At 38.1% G+C, this 7,189-nt stretch overlaps 1 long non-coding RNA gene across 1 annotated transcript; it reads left to right on the top strand.

Moving 5' to 3' along the window:
• Positions 1-4,467: 4,467 nt before the first annotated feature.
• Positions 4,468-6,937, top strand: LOC130467123 (uncharacterized). Its single transcript, XR_008927284.1, has 4 exons — positions 4,468-4,797; positions 4,893-5,019; positions 5,640-5,704; positions 6,716-6,937. It is a non-coding gene; the product is annotated as an uncharacterized lncRNA (long non-coding RNA).
• Positions 6,938-7,189: the final 252 nt, after the last annotated feature.

The following is a 7,189-nucleotide window of genomic DNA, read 5'->3' as shown; positions in this document are numbered from 1 at the left end:
ACCTTATGTTCAAGAGCAAGCATCGAGCGACAAAGGAATTAGGAAATGCACACTTGTCCCTAAGGACAAGTGGGAGACTGAAGGAAATAATGCCCTTGGTCCAAGTATGCATTCAATGTTAAGTCTAATAAATGCGGTTCAGTATTAATTAACAAGTTAATAATTCAGTGAGATCAAGTGAGCTGAATGCCTAGCTAGAGGCCGCTTCAGTTCAAGTGGAATTAATGATATTAATCCACAGCTTACTCTTGACTGAACCCGTAGGGTCACACAAATAGTACGTAAACGGATCAAGTATTTAATGGCATTAAATACTCCATCTATGGATATTCGGAATCGACGGATCTTGGTTCCAGTGGGAGCTGAGATCGTCAAAGGCAAGAAAATGAATACTCCGGAAACGATGATATTGCCGGAAACGGAAATATGGATCGTATCGGAAATATAAATATTATCCAAGTCGTAGATGTTGCCGGAAACGGAAACATGGTACGTATCGGAAAATATTATCGGAAATAGAAATATTGCCGGAATCGGAAATATTGCCGGAAACGGAAATATTGTCAGAATCGGAAATATTATCGGAATCGGAAAATAATTCCGGAAACGGAAATATTAAATATTTGTTCGAAACGGAAATTAATTCCGGAATCGGAAATATTAAATATTGTTCGTATCGGAAATGAATTCCGGAATCGAGAATTTAATCGGAAGCGCATCGTACGAATTAGCATCGGACGAGGCCTGCCAGACGAAGGCCCAGCACGAAGCCGGGCCATCGCCCAGCAAGCCAAGCGCAACAACCACACGCCAAGCATGCGACCAGGCCCAGCCGAAGCTTGGGCGCGCGCGCGGGGCTGCGACGAGTGGGCTGGCGCTGTGCGTGGGCCGCAAGGCCTGCGTGCGGTGCTAGCGTATTACTCGAAGTGTGTTACTCGAATCCTAAAGCGTATATAATTCGTTTAATGATTAAATTCCTAATCCTAAAAGATAAATTAATTAAATAAGAGTTCCACTAGGATTCTAATTTAATTAATTCGTATCCTAGTAGGATTCCAATTCTCTTTCCATACCCCTATAAATATGTGGCCTGGGTTCACAATTTATAACGAGTTTTCAAGTATTCAAAGTGAGTTTTTGAGAGAAAAATTCAGTCACATACCTTGCCTAAAAGTGCCGAAATTATTAGTACCTTAAGGGCGATTCTAGTTGGTCAATCTTAAGGCGGATCCGGACGTGCTGTGGACTATCTACGGAGGGACGACACTTGGAGTCCTAAAGACTTGTTCTTGTTCGGTTCGGGCGCAGCTAGGGAAGGCACGCAACAAAGAGTATGCTTCTAAACTATGCTATATGATTATGTGTAAATAATATGTATTCCTGGCTAAATGGTTTTTCCGCATGATTTATGAATTGTCATATGTATCATAACCTAACAACACCTAATTCTGACAGGTTTCTATCTTTTATGATTTGCCACTTTTAGACGCTACTTTTTACGGCAGTTACTATTTTTAGCAGGTTTCCATAAATAGCAGGTTTCGGGTGAAATGAAATGGGGAATCGAGATTCGTTTATTTTATAGGAGATGCGTTGTCAAGTGGAGTTTTTATGCTTTCATCATCGAACCTTTCCCTTGCGGGAATGGGGACAAAAGTAGGTGTCTACAAGCTCGAAAGTGAACAGGAGATGGCAAGTGACCTTATCAAGATGAAGACATGGGAGAAGATGCAAACCCTGAGGAAGACCCCGATGAAGACCCTGAAGAAGAGTTCGATGATCTTGAGATCTAAAGTTCACTCCGAAAGCTTTCAGGAGCAATGGATAGGCAAGAGGCCACAAATATTTTGAAGTCATAAATAGTTAATTAGCTCTTTTATGTTTTAAAGAATAAGTAGCAAAGCTACAACAGTTTAAGGTTAAAGTTTATTGAAGTTTGAAATGTTCTTTATTATTTTGAAGGATGTAATAAACCTTGATGGAGTTAGCAATAAAAGTTAAAGTTTTCAAGGAATTGTTCTTTATTCTATTTTGAGGATTCCATAATACCCCAACCTTTAGGTAACACGTCATGGATTAATTTTTCTATTGGTTGCATACTCAGTGTGAATTGTGGATCAATTTAATTGCCACAATAATATTAAATGATTTGAGTACATAAAGGAAGTGAGGGCCAATATAGACCCTCATGACCAATGTGATTCAAAATGTTATGCCTTATGTGCAGTGTGTGAATGTCTTTCGTAAATTATTGAGGATGATTATTGTTCAATGATTATTGCATCTTGTAGACGATCGTTGCACCTTCGTAAACGATTGTCGTGCCTTCATAAATGATGTGTATTAATGTGAACATTGTTGGTTGAGGCGATCTTTATGGTCAATTCAAGTATTAAATTGTATGGGATGACGTATAGGTGATGTTCGAACCTAAAGTAGAGTATACTAATTGCAGGTCGCGTTCTAGAATGGCCAACAACAATGATCTAGTCGTTGCTATTCGCCTCTTGGCGGAAAAGCTGACTCAGGAAAGAACTGAGCGCCCCAATTCTGCAGGGGAAATGTTTAAAAGACTTGCTAGGGTTAAACCACCATACTTCAAGGGGCAATCAGACCCTACCTTCTTAGAAAATTGGATTAGGGAGTTTGAGAAACTGTTTGAGGCTGTGAGTTGCCCTAGGAGTATGAGAGTAGGTCAAGCTGTCCTTTACCTAAAAGATAAAGCCGATCTGTGGTGGAGAGAGAATGAAACTAGGCTAAGTACTACCGAGGGATTTAATTGGGACTCATTTGTTGTTGCATTGAGGGAAAAGTTTTATCCTCCTTTTATAACAAAACGAAAAGCACAGGAATTCATAAACCTTGGGATGGTGAGTATGACCATCGCTGAATATTATAGCAAATTTATAGCGCTGTCGAAGTTTGCACCTGAGGTTGTAGCCACAGAGGAGATAAAGGCTCAGATGTTTGAGCAAGGGTTGACCAATGAGATCCAGTTGGGATTAGGTGGAGAAACCTTTACAGCTTTAGAGAATGTGTATGAGAGAACCGCCCATATTCATGGCTTACAGTCTAGAAGGGACAAGAAAAATGTTGTTGGGAAGAAAAGAAAAGAGTTTGATGTTGGGAAAAACCGAGGAATTTCAAGAAGAATAGAAACGTGAATAGGAATGAGAGTGGAAATGGAAATTTTCAAGGAAGAAACAATCAGGGGCACCACAAGAACTCGAACCAATCTAAGAGAGTGCATCATTGCAAGATGTGCAGTAGCAATCACCCTGGTAAGAACTGCAACGGAGAATTAGTGACCTGCAACTATTGTCAGAAAAGGGGACATAGGGAGTATGAGTGCTTCATTAAGCACAGAAAGGAACAAAATAGTAATGGAGGTGGAAACCAAGTGAGGTTTAACCAGTCTGGAGGTCAAAATTCAAAGCCTGGAGGGGCACAAAACAATCAAGAGAACTATAATAAGCCTGCAAATGATAACAACAACCCGAATAAGGCTCCAGGAAAGTTATACATGATGAATCAGAATGAGGATGAACGATCTGCCGATATAGATTCGGGTACTTTTTCTATTAACTCCGCGCAAGTTAAGCATTATTTAATTCGTGGTAACTTGTTCTTTTGTTTCGTCATCTGTTGTGAAAAGTCTAAAGTGAGTAGTTTTAGTGAAATAGGAATTTTGAGGATAGAATTCGTCGAAAGAGAATTTTTGTTAGCTATTCCCTGAGGTGAGTTACGAGGGCGTAACTCGTTTTCCTTAAGGGGGGGTAGAATGCGATAGAAATTCGCGCTTTTTACCTATTTTATGGAATTTTTATGCATTTTATTGCTTATTTTAGCAAATTTTACAAGTTGATGCAAAGCAAATAGATTCTCCGCATAAGAAAAGGTGTTCATGAGTAACACAAACAACTTTGAGTTGGCAAAAGAGTGCATATAGGTGGCACAAGTACTTCTCTAGTAAGAATAAGTTAAAAGCTTTTGGGGAAAATGTGGGAAATTTCGTGTCAAGTTTCGGGACGAAACTTCTTTTAAGAGGGGTAGATTGTAATCCCCCGTAAATTTATAAATTTTATTAATATATTTTAACGTATATTATTTATATTTAAATAGAATTTATGAGTTTTATATAATAAATATATAGTTAACGTATATTTATTTTATTTTAAGTACGTTCTAAATATTTAACGATTTTTGAACTTTATTATATATTTAATGTATATTTAATTTTATTTAAATATATTCTAAATATGTTAACGGTTTGTGCAATCAAGAATAATTTTAGAATTTTATGTTGAAAAGAATTCGAATTACGAAAACCGTTCAATTGAATTTGGAAAAACAATCCTAATCGGTTTTGGATTCAAACATTAAAGCTCAATTCTAACCTTAGCCCAACTTGGTAAAACCCAAAGTAAATAAGCCCATAATATTCCTACCCTTGTTTCAACATTCACGTGAAAAAAATCAAAGCTTCCAAACCCTCCTTATTCTTTCTTCTTCACGTGAATTAGAAAAACCTCCAAACCCTGCTTCCTTCACCTTTGCTTGCTGCTTAACCATCGTCCACCAGCGCATCAACCACCTCGCAGCCGCCGCACCACCGCAGTCGCTGCATCGTCAAGGAATCCACGCTGCGCCGCCCATCAATCCTCCCTTCCTCTTCGTTTCTTCCTCTCTCGTCACCAGCAACAACCCCCACCGTTCGACCACCGAACGCGACCACCTTCTCTGTGCCCAGCCGCCATCGTGGCCATCCACGACCACCCTTCCTCCTCCACGCCGCCGGTAACCTCTCTCCCCTTCTCCTTCTTTCTTTCTCTTTCGTTCTCCTTTTGCGTGACTCTCTTTCTCACTCGTTCTTTTGTTGCTCGAGCCAACAGCCACGTCGCTGACCACCAGCTCTCACGACCACCTTGCTCGCGCAGCCCCCGCGTCGCCGCCCAGCCTGTGCCGCCGCTGCCGTGCCCCTGCTCGCCGACAGTCTCTCTCCTCCTCTCTTTATTCTTGGTTATTTCTTAAACCCTAAGTAACTAATTATTTTAATTAAAGTTTGTTAATTTAAATGATGTTCTTGAATCAAATTTATAATTTTTATTGTTGAATATGATTTTCAGTTTTTGTTAATTAAATAATTAAGTTAGGGCTTATTCATGATTTATTAATTTGAATTATGTTTTCTTGGATTAAAGTTATGGGTTTTGTGATTTAAATTATAAATTTCAGATTATGCAAATTATATAATAAAGTTATTAATTTTCAGATTATCAAATTATTTTGAAAAATTAATTTTGATTGTTTAAAGTATGAAATTCAAGGTTTTTATGATTATAAATCATGGTAGGTTGAGTATGGATTATTGAATTTGTTTTTTTGAGATACTAGGAACGTAGATTGACCTTGGTGAAGCTTTTAAATGAATTTATATTGCTGAAAATTTAAAGTACGATGTTTGCAAAAAGTTTTCAACGAATTTCAATCACTAGTTCAATAATTATGATGCTAGGAAATCAAATGTTTAAGTTTTGATATTGGGGAAGGTTATAGATATGCTTAGGATGCATTTAGAATGCTTTATTATGGTTGTCAATGATTAGAAATTGATTGGGATTATTTGTTGGTTGTTTTAGGCGGAGAATTCTCTTTAGGCCACATTTGAAAGTGTTAAAGTGACCTATCAGTTTGTTTACACAAGGTACGTACATACCTGTGTGCTTGGAATGTGTGCTAATTGTTGAAACCATGTTGAATTTGTTGGTGAACTTGGTTGTGTTGAGATTGTTGTTGAACTTGGTTATGTTGATATTATTGACGAACTTGGTTGTGTTGAAATTACATGTTTAATACTGTTGGACGAACATATTGAACTTATATGGCATTATGAGAACTGTAACATGTTAGTATGGATGATTGATACAAACATGTTGGTTGGGAACGCTAGATTATTCTATATATGTTGGTTGTTGTTCCCTTTTTAGCTTTTCACTACTTTATGAGGGCGGTGAACCTTGTTTAGTAAGTTGAAACTTTATACCCATATACATGGGTTGATCATGGTTAAAGGAAAGGTTGGATAAATTGGAATGAGTCTTGATTGATGCCTTTGTGATCACTTACTTAATTCCAAGATAAAAACAATTGTGAACAAATGTGGATTGCATGCCTTATGTGATTGTTGAGTCATAACGGAGTCTCAATTTGTAAATCATGTAAAGTGAAACTGAGTAGCAATAGCTTTAGACCGTGCACGTCTAAAGTGACGGACAAACAGGAGTTGGGGTTCATGGTGGTAGCCCATGGCCTTTTCTGAGACCGGATTGATCACCGTGTTCTATTTTTATTCAAATGTTCCTCGATATCGCAGGTCTCTGAGGTTACGGAGTCGCGCCCGTACCTCGTCTTCCTTAGTGAAGACTGCTGGACGGACAACTCGGTCCATTGTCTATTTCAACTAAAATAATATTATTGCAAAAAGTCTAGCCTAGTCTAGTCTGGTCAAGTATGGTCGTCAAACTATCATGTTTTGTCTGCCCTTGTTTGTGTTCATTAGTATCATGTTAGGGTTGTTCGTTTAATAGAATCATGTTAGGATTATTATTGATTTAGTATGTAGTACTCAGCTTTGATGATTACGTGCTTTTGCTTGTGCATGTTGATCATGGCTATGCCTTATTGATCCTGTGATGACCCAATCTTTGGTGAGCAGTCTCTATGGATCAATAAGCATTGTCCATCTGCAGGTTTGAAGATGTTGCATCATTGGGATCGGGAATAGAGAGCTTGTATTTAGTTTTGATTTGCTAAGTTGACTTGGGTTTGTTTAATTGGACTTTAAACTTGTCGTACTATTTATATTTCCTTATTTTCGTTGGTTGATTTTTGGGACTAAACCTGTAATCGATTATTTATAAACCTAAAGTTGGTTTTATGTTTTCCGCTGCAAAATTCTGAATAAGCCGTTGCGTTTTCACACGGGCGATAATGCCTTGATAATTCTCTACGTTTTATATTAAAAGATTATTTTAGAAAAGAGAGAATTGTCGGGGTGTTACACTTTGATCTTGACGCGTGCAACTCAGTTATTGGTCCATGGTGGACATACTCTTTTTGTCCACATCAGATGTCATTAGAGTTTTATCCTAGTTTGTTTGGCTGTTTAGCCTTGTACTCAATATTTGGT

Source organism: Spinacia oleracea, chromosome 2, assembly GCF_020520425.1.
Source record: "Spinacia oleracea cultivar Varoflay chromosome 2, BTI_SOV_V1, whole genome shotgun sequence".
In the NCBI taxonomy this organism is placed as follows: Eukaryota; Viridiplantae; Streptophyta; class Magnoliopsida; order Caryophyllales; family Amaranthaceae; genus Spinacia; species Spinacia oleracea.
This window is presented reverse-complemented; position numbering and strand designations above follow the sequence as displayed.